Source organism: Dasypus novemcinctus, chromosome 5, assembly GCF_030445035.2.
Source record: "Dasypus novemcinctus isolate mDasNov1 chromosome 5, mDasNov1.1.hap2, whole genome shotgun sequence".
Taxonomy (NCBI): Eukaryota; Metazoa; Chordata; class Mammalia; order Cingulata; family Dasypodidae; genus Dasypus; species Dasypus novemcinctus.
Genome location: NC_080677.1, coordinates 75,770,262 through 75,787,529, shown reverse-complemented (window position 1 = coordinate 75,787,529; position 17,268 = coordinate 75,770,262). Strand labels below are relative to the sequence as shown.

The window sequence follows — 17,268 nt, the reverse complement described above, 5'->3', positions numbered from 1 at the left end:
ATTCATTATATATTTGCTAAAATAATGAATTTGGAATTGATCAATTATAGTCAATGTGTTCTAAGCAGATGGGTCACTCTGAAAAACTGAGAAACTGAATTTTGTTCTTAGGCATGTTTCTGAATATATTCTCTCTTTATTCCTGGTGTTCCTAAACTGCAACCTGGAGAAAATAAGTCTTGACAGCTAGGGTGACTTCCTCAGAATTCCGCCTGCAATTAACTTTCCCCTTTGATTACTTCAGATGCTTCTTTAGCTTGTCGGTTACTCATTAGCAAGTGTGAACACCATTACCATATTTGCAAATGTGCTCTCAACAAAAACATTTATGAAATTACTTTGGCCATTATTTCTAATCAGTTATTACGTAAGAATCCTAGGTATTAGGTTGTATTACATTCATTTTCAATCACATAAAATCTAGAAGTATGGTTTTATGTAGATACAGAGGTAAAATAAACAGAGCAAATATTTAGCTGTGTCCTTGATTGATAATGATAGATTAAAAGCAGTGAGAGTTTTATACATTTCATATTAACTAATGAGGTGGATTGCATTAAAGCCAGAGAGTAAAACTTCCAATTCAATTCAATTAATTACCTATTAGGTGCAAAGAACATTCATATCCTCTGTAAAACACTATGCATGTTTTATGAAATACAGAAGATTTGACAAATCCATTTTAAAAATACCAGTAGTAACTTTGACTTCTTTTCTTAACTGTATGTTGCTATAAGCCTCAGTAATTATTTCAAAACATGTCCTCAATTATTGTTAAAAGTTGTATTAGCATATATCAAAGGTGTTAGATACTATAATGGTTTGGAATTCTTTTATGTATCCCAAAAAGATCATGCTTCTAAACTAACCTGATCCTATGGGTATAGCCCTTTTTAATTGGGCTACATCAGTGAGCCATGACTCAGGTTGAGTCTCCACCCTCTTGCGAGGTCCGATAGAGACACACAGGAAAAGGGAGCTGCCATATTTGATCCTGCATGTGAGAGAAAGGTCTCCAGGTCTGAGATGCATGGAGAAAGCCCCCAAAAGTCTGAAAGAGCTAAGACCCAGGGAGACATGAGCCATATGCCTGATAGCTTGCAGCTGAACTTTGGAAGAAAGTGTAGCAGCATTGACTGACAGAGGAGGCTTGGGGAGATAGAAGTCCTATGCCTGGTTGCCTGCAGCTGAGCACCAGGAAATGGTATATTCTGGAGGGGAAGGCAGAGACCTGAGCAGAGATTGGTTGCCCTCTTACCTCACTGCAGGCCGAACAACAGGATCAATAGTAGCTGGCTTTGGTGAGAAAGCACGTCTGATTGTGCTTTTTTTTTTCTTAATTCATTTATTTTTTTTAATTTATTTCTCTCCTCTTCTCCTCCCCCCACCCCCCAGTTGTCTGCTCTCTGTGTCCATTTGCTGTGTGGTCTTCTGTGACCGCTTCTATCCTTATCAGCGGCACCGGGAATCTGTGTTTCTTTTTTTTGTTGTTGCGTCATCTTGTTGTGTCAGCTGTCCACGTGTGTGGTGCCATTCTCGGGCAGGCTTCAGTTTCTTTCGCGCTGGGTGGCTCTCCTTACAGGGCGCACTCCTTGTGCATAGGGCTCTCCTACGCCGGGGACACCCCCGGGTGGCACGGCACTCCTTGCATGCATCAGCACTGCACATGGGCTAGCTCCACACCGTCAAGGAGGCCTGGGGTTTGAACTGCAGACCTCCCATGTGGTAGACGGACTCCCTATCCATTGGGCCAAGTCTGCTTCCCTGATGGTACTTTGATTTGGATATACTTCATAGCCTCAGAACTATAAGATTTTATCCTGGTGCTTCAGAGGCAATCACCGGACATTGTATATCCTCACAGGGCCCACTGGATGGAATGGGGGAGAGTATGGGCCATGATGTGGACCATTGACTATGAGGTGCAGAGGTGCCCAAAGATGTACTTACCAAATCCAATGGATGTGTCATGATGATGGGAGGGAGTGTTGCTGGGGGGGGGGGGGGGGGAGAGGTGGGGTGGAGGGGTGGGGTTGAATGGGACCTCACATATATATTTTTAATGTAATATTATTACAAAGTCAATAAAATAAAAAAAAATAAAAAAATAAAAAAAAAAGAACTAAAAAAAAAAAAAGATTTTATCCTAAATAAGTCTCTTTTACAAAAGCCAGCTCATTTCTGGTACTCTGCAATTGGCAGCCCTTTGCCAAACTAATACAGTACCATTCAGAAAGAGAGACCTTTTTGAAGTAACCTCACCCTGACTATCTCTGGATAGAAAGGTTCAGACTAATGCTCCATATTTTATTAATTATTATTTTACGTTTAACTGTTTGGATTAAGACATATCCTAACCCAGTGTTTCTCAAAATGTAGAATGCATCAGAATCACATGGAGGACTCAGATTGCTCGGTGTTCCAGAGCTTCTGATTCAGTAAGTCTTGGGTGGAGTTCAAGAATATGCATTTCTAGCAAGTTCCAAGGTAATGCTGATATTGAAATTCCAAAAACTACAAATTAAGAGCCATTGGTCTAACCTCACTCATATCTCAGAAAATCTAACATAAAAGAAGTGTTAAATTTCATTGTTGATTTATTAACAGGAATCCATAGAGCACTGGGGGCATGCAAGGGTTCAGAGGAAATTAGCCATTCTTTATTTGCTACTGTATAGATGACCAGAGCCACGAGACACATTTTGGGCCAACTCAGGGCTATCTTACATAACTGCACATTTTTTTTTTCATAGTTGGTGGGATGTTCCTTTAGAAGTTAAATGAATTTGGAAAATAATTGACTTATCTCCATTCATATTTGTTTATGAATAACTTTCATTATCATTTAATGAATATAAGTTATTTGGGTCCCATGTGCTCAACAATATGGCTTAAATTTGTAAAACATTCAAGGCTTGAATATAGCTCATAGGATTAAAGAAATAATATAGTAAGGGAAAAACAAATATCTAATGCAAAATATTTCTTGTATTAAGAAAAATTCTAGGATATGTAAGAAAAAAAAGTAAAAAACAAATGAAAATCTTGTAGATTTCTAATATAACTCTGCCAAGTTATCTGATTCACTAAATGTTAAATGTTAAATTGCAGCTTGTCTACAACTATACTAATTGAACTAAATAAAGGAAAAGGGCAGTAGGCATTGTGGAATTATTACCCATAAAATCCTCTGTTAAAACAAATTACTTAGACAAACATATCCTTTTCTTGATTTCATAATTTCTCTGACACAATTATGTCACCATTGTAAATGCTAGAGTGTATGAAAAGTAGAGGTGGGTAATTTCACTTAAGAGTTAAAGTTTATGTCATCTTCCTTTATCACCTGAATTCAGAATCCATGGATACTCTAACAAATATAAGCAGACTATGGGGCAGTTATTTTTGCAGTTGAATGCATACATATTAAAATATGAATGGATATTTTTAATTTTAAGGCTTCCAAATTAAAAGACCATGCCTAAGTACTGACAGGGCCAAGATATCATTGACTACTGACATATACATGTGCATACATTGGGGAAAAGCTAGTGAATGATTCAAATTGCACAGCATTTGAATCATCAGTATTTTCGTGACTAAGAATTAAGAACCTGAATTTTACATATTCATTCACACAAAGTTCACCTGAGAGTGCTGTCAGCCAGATTGCACAAATTATTTTCCTTATGAAAATTCTGCCTTGACCTCACTTGCATTCATAGTAGAGAGAAATCCATATTTCATGGGTGCAGAAGCATGAATAGATAACATCATTTGCCCAAGTAATATCAGATTCCTAGATAAAGAATATTCTTGGTCTTTTGATCCATTCTTACAGTATGTAGATAAAACCTACCTAATTCAAGGAAAAAAGAATACTACACTCCCACTGATAAAAATACTATAGCAATTCAAAACCTTGAATTTGACTGTTAATTTCATTAAATTTTTAAGAGAATGGAATAAGATGAATGGTCCTTTTGTTACCAATTGATTTGTTTTTGGATTAATACAGAGGGGTTTTTGATTCTCTAGATTTTTTTTTTTCTGAGTTAACTTTTAATTACAATCCATAGAGAAGAAACACAAATTTATAAAAAGTTATAAATTTATAAATTAAACTGTAACTTTATACTGAACTATTTAACCAAGAAGTTTCCCTCCAAATGAGACTTATAAACAATGTAAAATCTGCAAATATGATTTAAAATAAAAATATAAATTATACTCAATGTTTAAGTAATGTATTAAATTTTGATATGTAAATTCACTAAAAGCGGTTAAGTGTGAATATGATCAAACTTTTCCTTTGTGTCCATGCTTCTGAAAATGGAAGAAAGGACTGAGGCTTAAAAGTGACTGAAAAATTCTTCCCTTAGTTTCTTGTGAACTCTTGTAGAATGTAAGGTCTTTCCCACTAAAGTCCAAAATCAAGAGAGAGAGTCTCTGATTTAAAATCACAATCGATCTGTGGCTCTGCTGGCCACAGCTCCAATATTGCCATAAACCGTTGATGGAGGATTTCCCAGGATAAGGTTGCAAATGGCAGTTCTTGCCATCTTGATGTTTTGGAAGGAGCCAAGGATGTGAACTTTTAAATCAGCCAAAACTATTCGCATCCTGGTCACATTCTCTATGGTGAACTTGGTTTTCTCTCCTTTGCCAGCAATTCTTCCTGTTGCCCTTGAGAGGTGGTCTCCCTTTAAGGCCTAACATCTGTAATTTCAAAAGACTCTAGGAAAAGGCCATCCAACCTGATGAGGGCAAGTGCATTCTTCACCTGAAATCCAAGAATAAAAGCTTTCACAAAATCAGCTGCTTTTGTCAGAGCACTAACATCCTTGGTTTCTTTACAAGTCCTGATTTCTACATTTCTTGATTTCAAGTTAAAGCTATCTGAAGTCCCAAGTGTTCTACAACAGGAGTAAACATCTTCATCCAGTTTTCTTTTAACAGCATGTATTTGTTAGCCGGGACTAGAATTTTCCTAGTTTCTTCTTTCCCACCCATGAACCTGTTCCTGGAGAGGGGCGGGAAGACGGGCCTCTTCGCGGGCCGGTCCTCCTCCGTGTCCATGTGGCTCGCGTCCCCACCATCTCTGGCCGTGGACAGCTGCTCAAATTGCCGTTTCTTTGCCCGTCGGTCACCCTCACAGGTGACCTGGATAAAGCCATCCTCAGCCCCAGCGGTCTGTGCCTCCATTCCAGCTTCCATCCCCAAGAATCTCCATTCCCTAGTTTATTGTTCAACAGATAATGTTTCAAGATTCCATACCAAGCTTAAAGAAAGGGAAGATCAGTGACTTTTAATAGATATAATATATATTTAGTTTGACGCTTTTATACTCTCCTCATGTAAAATTAATATGGGCCACAACCAGGCTATCCAGATATCACCAGCCCTTTGAGCAATGCAGTTACACTCTATTCTTTGACCTTCACAGCAGAGAAGGTTTAGTGGATCATAATTTAATCATTTTATTACTCTTAGAATCTTGCAATGGCATTAACTCTTAGTATCTCCATGTCTCTATGGCATTTAGATCCTGAAGTGTCCAAGGTAAATCACAGAATGCAGAATCTACAGAACACCAGAAAATCCAGATGGAGGTAAGAAGGCAGCTGACCATTCAGGGATTTCAAAACATTGAAACACTTCTCAGATTACTGGCATAAATCACATAGTGGAGTGATCAACTGTTTTTCTTTTATTTAGATGATCAAGAATACACATGTCAAGCCATCCCAGAGGGAAGGAAAGGAGGAAGGAGGGAAGGAAACGAGGAAATATTAATGGGTATCCACCAGGTGCCTGGATGGGATATTTTTTCCTCCTTTTAGAAATCTTGTGTTGGAAAATCCCCTATGTATTTGGAGTTTTCATGTTCACAATATTGGCTATTGTTTTAGTTGATAGTTTATCACACTATTTCTGACTATATAGTTGATGAAAATGAGAACAGACATTCACAACTTAAAATTTCTCTATTTAAAAAAAAATGTAACAGAATTAGGGAATCTTACAGAGGAAATATAATATCATACTATAGCAGAATATATTATATTCAGCTACAGTTAATAGGTGTTTAATTAAAACTCTATGTTAGTAAGCAGTCATGTGTAGAAAAGGTCTGCTCATATTTGGGGAAAGGGCAATTCATTCTACTCGGGCCTGAAGACCATGGCAGCCATCAGATGTTGAGTTGCATGGACTGGCTCCTCCTCAAGAAATTGAAGAAAAAAGGAAAAAGAAAAAAATGACTCAATCAAATCAAATATCCATTATTCAGAGAAAAAAGAAAACACAAGTACCTAGAGATTCATCAGGTATGCAATTTTATGGCCCTGAAAGAAAAAAAGGCCAGGATACGAATTCTGCTTTTTTTGCTACTTTAATATCAGACCATGCAGCCCACAGCCCTGTAGCCTAGATCTACGTAACCCCTCAGATTTAAAGGATAGAAGGTGGAGAAAGCAGGACTTGGTTTCTCTCTAATATCATACACCCTCAGGACACTGTGGTCTTAATTCCAGGCTATTGTTTTCCCTTATTGATTAGATAGTAAATAAATAAAAAGCAATTCAGAGAAGAGGAATGTGAATTGTGAGCTTAGAAATGTTTCTATTAACCCATCAGAATAAAACCACACTGTAACAAATAGATATCTTTGACTCACAGATTTTTAAAATCAGTGTAAGTGAGGATTACAATTATCATGAGATACTAAGGTAATTTTTAAAAGCTTTTTAAGGCACTTCTAGGATAACAAAGATTGAGTTAACATTGAATCATTAAAATAAATATCAGATTCTTTAGAGAAAATGTTTGTAAATTTAGATAAATCCTGTCCTTCCTTACAGAGAATAAGAAAACAATCTTACTTGCCAGGATTAATTGAGACCAAACAAAATAGAGATGAGAACACCATTAGCCTAGCAGGTGGCTCAGAAACCTCTTCAAAGTAGAACAGGCAGCTGGAAAGTTTATACCTGCTACAGTGATAGTCGTCTGGCTTTTAAGCCCAAAGTATTAAATACTGTTCTTGAGAAGAAGGGTTAGAAGTTTTGGTATTTAAGAAAGCTTTTAAGGCCAAGCCTGGCCCAACAGGCTGCAAGGCATTCATTAATTCATATAAAAATCAACAGAGTTAAGTTAAATGTTATCTTTATATACCAAGATAGTTGCATACTAGGTGTCTGCAAAGTTTTTCTACAAGGGCCAGAGAGTAAATATTTTGGGATCTATGGGCCATACCACGTTTGTGGCAACTAACTGAACTCTGCCATTTTAAGTGCAAATAGCCATAGTCACTACATAAATGAATGAGCATGGCTGTGTTCCAATGAAGTTTTATTTACAAAAATGGGCAGTGAGCTAGATTTGAGCTGTAGCACTAGTTTGTCCACCCCACCTTCAGCTTTTGGTGAAGACTCCTAGACTCATACCTGTAAAGCCACAAGATGCAAGTTAAATGCCAGCCTTGAGTGCCCCTCCTTATTTTCTCTTTGAAAACTTCTTAAAACAAAAATAACCAGGTAGCTCTCCCATACACAGAAACAAAAGAAGGTTGGGGTGGGGGGTGGAATCCAGAGAAAGTAATATAGATATGTGGCTCTCAGTAACAAGACAAGTCTATTCTTAAGCGATATTTGACCTAATCATTGTCAGGGGAATTCTGTGTTTTGTGATACTGCACCTACAGTAGAAACACATCTGTTCCTACAGTCAAGGCTGTGAACAAGCTCCTCCACATGCTAGGTTTAATACGGAGAGCATTGCATATTTGCAAGGTACATAATGGGGTCTTGCTGATCTTGCTGCCATTTTAGGGTATAATAACATCAGTGATGCTTCTGCAGGCTATGAACTGAAGCAGACATTTAATAGAAGGATCAAGTGCTGAGCCTCCAAATGCTTCTAAACTTCACAGGCAAATCTTATCATACTACATCTGTAATACTACATGTGCACCCTGGGAATGCAGTGTCATACCATTTATAGGCGATAGTGACATTTTATACTAGATAGGAAATTTGTTATTATCTGACATGAAGATTAGCAGTACATGATAAAGTTGTATACAAAAAATACACACACATAAGCTTTAAGTTTAGTAATATATCTCAGTAAAATGGAGCATAATTGTGAAAATCAAGTGAAAAATAGACATTTATTTTAGATTAGACAATTCAATATGTTGATCCTGCATTGTAATCAAGCTAAATATTGAAAGTGACTTAGCGAGGCTCTTTCCTGCAGAAATAATCTGCTAAATTATGTATTATATATTTGTAAAACTTTAATTTTTTTTACAAATTTATCATTTTCTCCAATATTTATGGAATGTTTCAGAATGAATATGTTTCTACAAGAAAAAAACATGACACATGAATCCAGCAAAGGAATTCTATGAGTTTCTTTGTGTAAAATAATATTAATAATAAGCATTGCTATTTATTGAGCTCTAACCTTGTGTGAGGCACTCACTACCACATCACATGCATTTTCTCTTGTATTTCTCTTAACAACTCTATAAGGTGGGCAGCATTCTCCCCATTTTACATCTTGAGTAAACTGTCCAAGTCACAGAACTGGTAAGTGGCAGAGTCAGAATTCTAATTTGGGCAATAAGGCTACAGAGACCAGGCTTCTAAGTCACAGGGTACTACAACCATACACTCAAACTATTCTTAGACAGATTTTTGTTGTTGGAAACTGGATGAGAGCAACAAGGTGGGAGGAGAGGTAGTAGGGGCAGAGAGCAACCATATGCCATGTTTAGATCATGTGTTCTGCCAAGGGAGAATAATGAAAGTAGGAACCAGATATTCTATGGAGAAGTAGAAGGAAGTTAGACATTCTCTAAGCTGTTGCTGGGATAGAATAGGGACATCCAGAAAGATGATTAAAAACTACTCTAAGAGAGTAGTTGGGGAGCACAAAAGAGAGAGAGCATTAGAAAGGAAAGGGCAAACTTGTTGAATTGGGAAGGCACATACATGTTTAAAGAAAAATAATAGAAACCTGAATAGAAGAAACAGTAGTTATTTCCTCAATACATAGAAATTTTAAAATATCAAGAATTGGATGAACATTTAGTTATCAAGATCATATGTACCTTTTACAAGCCCATTATAGAAATGTGACTTCTAGAAATGCCAACAAATATTTATTTGGTAACTATACTGGCAGTTAGAAAGACCACACACAAAAAATTCTAGGGAAGCGAATGTGGCTCAAGTGACTGGTCTCCTGTCTACCATATAGGAGGTCCAGGGTTCAATTCCCAGGGCCTCCTGGTGAAGGCAAGCTGACCCAAGTGGAGTGCTGGCCTGCTCAGGAGCGCTGGCCCATGTGGAGACCTGGCATAGCAAGATGAAGCAACAAAAAGAGACACAGGAGAAACAATAAGGGATGCTGCAGACCGGGGAGCTGAGGTGGTGCAAGAAATTGAGTGCCTCTCTCCCACTCTGGAAGGTCCCAGGATTGGTTCCTGGTGTCACCTAAAGAGAAGATAAGCAGACACAAGAACACACAGTGAATGGACACAGAAAGCAGAGAGTAAGCAAAAAAACAATGAGGGGGAAGAAATAAATAAATAAATCTTAAAAAAAATTCTATAATCAAGGAGACTTCAAGATATTAAGCATATTAAGACTTCAAGATATTAAGCACAGATAACCATAGCTACCTAATAATAACTTCAAAATAACACTTAACAAGGTAAATATGGTAAATATAAAATATATTTTAATACCTTGAAAATATAAGAGATAGTTTAAAGCAAAATAATGCTTATGTATAATGGCATATATAACAGAGAGCAAATTAAAATGCATGACAACAATAGTACAAAGGCTGGGGGAGGGGATGGAAATATACCATTAGAAGTTTCTTATACTATATGTGAAATGGTATATCACTTAATGATAGACTTCAAAAAGATAAAGATGTATAAGATAAAGACTAAAGCAACTGCTAAACAAAGCAAAACAAAACAAAAACATTTAAAATGCAAATATCATTGGATTAGATTTTAAAAGATCTGAATATATGCTACCTATAAGAAACACACAATACAAGTAAGTTAAGAATAAAAGAATAGAAAAAATTATATCATGTTAACTATAATCAGACAAAAGCTGGAAAACTGTAATTAACATCAGGAGAAGTAGATTTCAGAGCAAATAATATGAACAGAGATAAAGAGGGTCATTTCAAAGTGATAAAGAGTAAATTCATGAAGAGTACATAATCCTAAGTGTTTATGTACCTAATAACAGAATATCAAAGTATATGAAGGAAAAACTGATAAAATACCAAGAGAAAATGGCAAATCCACAATTATAATCAGAGATTTCAAACTTTCTTTCTCAATAATTGATGGAACAAGTAGAGGGAAAAATCAGTAAAGATACAGGAGACCTGAACAACACTAAATACCAACTTAACCTAAGTGACATTTATAGAACACTCCAACTAATAGGAGCACAGTATATGTTCTTTCTACATGCACAGGGTACACTTACCAAGACAGACCATATACTGGGCCATAAAACAAGTTTCAATAAATTAAAAATGATTCAGATCATTAAAATTATGGTTTCTGGCCTAAATAAAATTAGTCAATTAACAGAAAGATATTTGGAGAAGCCCTAAATATTTGGAAACTAAATAACATAGTTCCAAATAGCCAGTGGTTGGAAAAAAATTAAAAAGGAAATTAGAAAGTATATTGAACTAAGTAAAAATCAACACACAGCATATCAAAATTTGTGGGAGCTAGATAAACCAAAAATTAGAAAGAAATTTATAGCCCCAAATACTTATATTAGAAAATAAGAATGGTCTCAAATCAATTACCTTGGAAACTAGAAGAAGAAGAGCAAATTAAACCCAAAGTAAGAAGAAAAAAAGAGAATAGTAAAATCAGAGATCAATGAACAAAATTCTTAGAAACAATGAGACCAACAGCTGGTTCTTTGAGATCAATAAAAGCAATAAACCTTTAGCCAGACTGATATCAAAGAGAAGAGAGAAGGCACAAATTACCAATATCAGCAATGAAAAGAAGTGATATCATTACAGATTCTACAGATATTAAAAGGATATTGAGGGAATATTATAAACAACTTTATGCCAATAAGTTCAATGACTTGGATGAAATGGACAAAATTCTTGAAATGTATAAACATTTTGACCAAAAAATTCTACTTATAGGAATTTATCCTGTAAACACTCTTGTGGATCCCAATATGTATATACAAGGACGTTCACTCTAGCATTCTTGTGATAGTAAAAAAACTGAAAACAAAACCATGTCTTCCTCATGAACTTCAACTGCTGATTGAAAATGCTCCATACACCAGAGTAGGAAATGAAGACGCCTGGGTATAGCTATGATTAGAATGCTATGTCTTTTCCCTTTTTTTTTTTTTTTAAAGATTTATTTATTTATTTATTTCTCTCCCCTTCCCCTGCCCCAGTTGTCTGTTCTCTGTGTCTATTTGCTGCGTGTTCTTCTTTATTCGCTTCTGTTGTTGTCAGAGGCTTGGGAATCTGTATTTCTTTTTGTTGCATCATCTTGTTGTGTCAGCTCTCGGTGTGTGCGGCACCCTTCCTGAGCAGGCTGAACTTTCTTTCACGCTGGGCAGCTCTCCTTACAGGACGCACTCCTTGAGCGTGGGGCTCCCCTACGCGGGGGACACTCCTGCGTGGCACGGCACTGCTTGCGTGTATTAGCACTGCACATGGGCCAGCTCCACACTGGTCAAGGAGGCCCGGGGTTTGAACCACAGACCTCCCATGTGGTAGACGGATGCTCTAACCATTGGGCCAAGTCTGCTTCCCTATGTCTTTTTCTTAGCCTTTACTTTCAAAGACTCAACAGCTATAACATGAAATGTGGTAGAGCCTCATGATTTTCTTCACAATCATATCCAACACTTTTCACTTAGCATCATAGAAAATAGGGTTTTCAAAGCTGGCTGGGTATTAGAAACACCTGGGAAGATTTTAAAATCAAAGCTCCCATCTCAAATTAATTAAATCAGAATTTGGGATTTAGTGCCTGGGGATTGCTATTGTTGAAAAAACTTCCTAGGTGGTTTTAATGTACTATCAGGATTGACAGTCACCGATCTCGGGATATAATCTGTAGTTTGGGTTTATCATTAGAGGAGACAGTGACGTTTATTTTGGTTCCAAGAATCATGCTGCTTGCCCCTTCCAATCTGCAATGTGTGTTCATGCCAATCTAAGATACTTTAGGTCTACTAGAATTTTCACCTTGGATTACCAGTCCCATGGTTTTAAGAGTTTTACGAGCTCATACTCTTACTCATTTTGACCTTCTACACAATAGACCGTCAGGTCAACCCCAAGTGTGGTGATTACTTTCCTTCAGATGGAACATTCTGACTGGTTGCCATTTGTTGATCTTGAGTATTTGTTAAACTTCGTGTCTGTTAGGTAGTGGCACTTGTTTTATTTCCCACAATGACTTGTTAAAAGAAACATTAATCTCCACTGTTTCATGCTTGGTCCTTTTTCTTAGGAAAATGACATGTGGGACCCTTTCTCTTAAGATCAGAAAGTAATGACACTTTTTAAAACATTTGTATTTTATATACTATTTTAAACAAACTTGATGACTTAAACATGGGAATAGTATTTACATCTTAGAAGATTATGCCCTAATTCAACATGTTACCAAAGGTAACATTTCTTTTATATTTCCAGTTTTGGAACTGATTTTGGATTCATTTGCACCTTTTTGGGTCATCTACAATCATGCAAAATTTTAAAGTCTGAGGCTGTGTTTGGCTTGTGGAGATAGCAGCTAAAATATGTTCAGATCTCATGAATATTTTGGGTGGGAGATTAAGAAGTAAATATCATTTTGGTTCAAAATAGAGGTGTTACTGAAATAATGAAACTATTTTCCTTTTGACTACACTTGCATATGAGAGTAATTGATGATTCCCCCCCCGCACCCCCCACTGCAGTTTTTAGCTACCCGACTATCAAATTATCTCAGTTTAATAAAGCCCTGTGTCCTGGCCTGGTCATCACTATTAACACTATCTTTTTTGTTACTACACCTGGCTATGGGGGTTACTGACTAAAACAAAATTTGTTTTCTTCACAGCAGTTGGTAGCTACCCAGCTGTCAAATTATCTCTAGGTTAACAAAGCCCTGTGTTTTGGGCTGGTCATGACTGCTGTTAAAGGCATGAAGTCGTCGTAACCCCTCTCATCCTAACAGTCCTGGTTTGTAAAATGGGAATAGTAATGTCAACCACTTCAAAGTGCTGTGCATATTTACTGAGAAAATACTTTTAAATGCTTTACACCAATGCTTCTCACATTTTACTGTGCATATGAATCTCATAGAAATCTTGTTAAAATAAAATTCCTGATGAGTAAGCCTGAGGTAGGGCCTGAGACTGTATATTTCTAACCAACTCCTAGAGATGCATATACTGCTGGTCTGTGGAACATACTTTGAGTAGCAAAGCTTTAGCCTGGCAAGTAGCAGGTAGCTCAGTGGGGGTTAAATTTCCGTCCTCTGTATGCCCTGTATCCATCTTTATTGCTTTGGATGTCTGGCTTTCTGTCAACAACTGTCACCACTACTACTACTGCATGAGAGTTCCTGAGTGCGTACTAGAAACGAGACAGCTCTCCACGTTTAAGGGCTTATTAACTCAATAATGAGCATGCCCAAGGCTCCTACTACCTGAGCTGACTTTTCAGGGGAGAGGCAGAGAGTCACCTGGGGCTCCGGATTGGGTTGGACAGGGAATTGGGGAGCAAAATCTCGTGTGGTGTGGTCCCCGAAAGCAAGGGTCCCCCGAGTCATTGCCATGGAAGCAGGCAAAGAAGAACTGGAATCCAAAGAACTGAAACCAGGCATAATAGGTTTTCTGTTTTTAATAAATTAGGCCAGTAATTTATTAAGGAATGGAGAGAAGAAAAATGGGAGGAAATAACAGATTAAAGGGTTCCAGGTAGAGAGGAAGGGGCTGAAAAGAGATAAAGAGGGCTGATTTACAGACTACAATTCCTCATTATAGATTACAGATGCCCAGGTTTTACTTGTGTGGTGTTCCAGGAGGGGGGCAGGGGGGAAGGGGGTGAGGGAGCGGATGGTGGGAAGAAAGACAAGAACAGGGGTGAAGAAGGCAAAAGCAGCCATAGCATTCCAAATTGTCTTAACTATCGAAATTTTTTGTGTGCTGCCTCGGCATGCATCTTACTTTGGCTAAGCCACTTGCCTCAACACTGACCTTTAGCCTAGTTTGCAAACAATTTTCTATTCCTGGGACCTGGACTCCCCAAAGTCCAAACACACACCTGCAGCCACCACCCACACACCCCACCCAGAACCCACGACTGGTCCAAGTGATAAGCTAACCATCCCTGCTGCCCTCGGACCCCCAGTTCCTTTCCCTTTTCCTGTGCATTGGCTTTAAAGTAAACAATCCTTGACCCCCACAGGAAACCTCCTAACCTTCCCCCTGGACCACAACAAAGGCACAAGCCCACGGGTCCGTCTTGCTCTGTGTGCTCCCCACCTGCTGACTGTGCCACCTGAGCTGATCACACTTCCCATGAACCCCTGTGGCATCCCTCTTTCTCTGGGACCTGTGAGCAACAAACTATCTTTTCTTGTACATTATGACCTTAGTTTCCCATCATGTCACACCTGACCTTTACCTGGACCCAAATTTAAAATCCATCTTAACTAATTTGAAACACAAGTCAATGATGGTATTCAGCAATAGTCTTTGTCCTCCCTTCACTAAACATGGTGGTGGCTATTAATCATTCCAAACACAATAAAACAATATAACCAATCTAGGTTATGTGAAAATAAAATTAAATCCTATTAAGCTCTAATACTATTCTGTTTGAGGTGACACAGTGATGTCTGGCTAGCAAGCACAATACACACACACACATAGTCATTTTTATATTTGTACCCAGACAGATAGTGCCACCTCACATTGCCAAGCAGCCATTCAAAAACAATCAAGAAACAGATGCATTTTCAGTGGTGATTTAGGGAGCTCTTCTGAGTAGGCTTTTAGCAGTCCTTGACAGGGAGCTTCATCAAATTTCATAAAACTTGAAAAGCGCTCTGTCATCCTTTAAGATGCTTAGTAGTATCTCTCACAACATATTACTTCAAATCAATCATTCTATATCCTGAGAACAGCTCTACTATGAGGCTGTGAAGTCATTTTGATCCAGTAGTCATACTATATAGAGGTAATACAGATCTTTCAGACTTTTCTTGGACACTTTACTTTAAGCCATTTCCAGATAATTCAATAACAACATATAAACAACAATAATAAACACAGATACATATGCACATATAAAGTTTCTGCTTTTGCACTTGGATCACTTAGATAATTGAAACAAAATAGGTTTTTCTTTTTGTAGTTAAATTAAATCCTCGAGTGCCTATATTATCTTAAGTCATTGAATATTTGTTATTCCTCTTGTTTCATGTTGGCCACCTGTAGAACCTCTATGTGCTTTGTTTTTAACTCCTTTTTTATTAAAATATGGTCTGTGTGTACTGAGTCATTTTAAAGCAGGGGTTAACCTTTTTTTTCCCCAGACCTCCTTTCCAGGCAGGTGAAAATCATGGTCCACTTACTAAGTCCACACTATACTGTGTATTATTTAATTAATATTCACACCTGTACCAACATGTCCCCACAAGAATAATGTTTTCTTTGAATTTCAGTCCAAGCTCATGGACCTCTTGTTAAGAACCTCAGTTTTAAAGTATGGCCAAAGATGACTTCAGTTATAACACACTATTTGTGAAACACTTTAGAACCATTGATTTTGAAGTCACCCAGAAGTCTGGGTTCTTTTATCTTTTGACATTTTTTGTTGAAATGCAACATCGAAAAAATGAAACTTTGTTATTAACCTACTGAAGACATGGGCATGTGTGCAAGCAATCATCCATAGCTATATAACTGGAATCTCCAAACAGAATGCTTAATAATACACACACTGTTTTTACAGTCAACATTTAAGAAGTAGGGAAAGTATAAATATGTAAGGATTTTCAGAGACTCAGCCAAGAAACTTAACTCCCATTAATCTGATTTTAAAACTAATTACAGGTACAAAAGAGTTGCAGGTTTCTCTCCTAGAGTTAGAACAAATAATGTTCAAGCTATATCTACATTTTTGTACTTAATTAGGATAAAACGATGACCAGAGACATTGAGTCATCCTTAAGTACCCAAATTCAAAGTAAGATTATAATTTTTCAGTGTATTTTGAGTATGAAGATCCTACTAAAAATGATAATTGTATATGGAACGTATCATAAGTCTCTTGCAACCATTCCCTGCTCTGAAATGTAAACATAGAGGAGAATAACAAAGGAGAGAAGAGTTCAGAATCTAAAAGAAGGGAAAAAAGGGACTGAAACAGTACCAGACCTAACCTAACCACTACTTTACAAAGATTTTTGCCATGTAAGGACCACCTTAAACATTAGAACTATATGCTGTACGTAATTTCTCCATAAACACACCTCTTTATACAAAGAAGATTTAGAAAAGCTCATTTTATTTCATAGTTAGTACAGCTCTTACTACAAACTCTTGAGTTGAGTTGTCATTAGGAAGACTGTTTCTCATTCATCAAACAAGCAAGTAAACAAACACTAACCAGTCAGTCGTAGGAGCCAGCCCTTGTTCCAGTAGGGAAGTTTCCTGTTCTAAAACACTGAGGGAAACAGGCAAACAAATATAGAGATCTCCAGTTAGCCTCTAAGACCCTCCACATACAATTTTTCCTTAGTGTTCTCCAGTCTCAACTGATTTCTTAACTTGGATCTATTGCAAAATCAAACTAAACAACATGCTTTCTTCTCACATTACTGAAAATCCCCATTCCTCTAATTTTCACCACCTTTTATTCTCCCCATATCCTTCAACTCCTTTAAACTCTTCAAATACCTGTCATGAATTCTGCTCCAGTCTTAATGAGTGCTGTTTTTGCTATGTATTTAATAGGTGCTATGGTAATCTTTCATTCACTGAAACTTTCAATTAACTTGCTTTTGGTTTCCATAGAATTTGACTTTTAGGTGGCAAAGAACAAGATGGAAACTTATTCAATAAAGAATCGTCCAGGATACAGAATGTTCAATTCAGCTCAATATCTAAATCTTCCCATGTCTCCTGTTCCTCCTCACTAGACTCTTAATTCTTTAAGGTCAAA

General features: G+C 37.2%; 1 protein-coding gene and 1 pseudogene across 5 annotated transcripts in view; both read right to left on the bottom strand.

The window, feature by feature from the left end:
- The window catches only part of MAGI2 (membrane associated guanylate kinase, WW and PDZ domain containing 2), a 1,419,055-nt gene that overhangs the window by 579,945 nt on the left and 821,842 nt on the right, over positions 1–17,268 (bottom strand). The gene's annotated exons all lie outside the window — the stretch shown is intronic.
- Positions 4,461–5,217, bottom strand: LOC139438968 (RNA-binding protein PNO1 pseudogene; annotated as a pseudogene).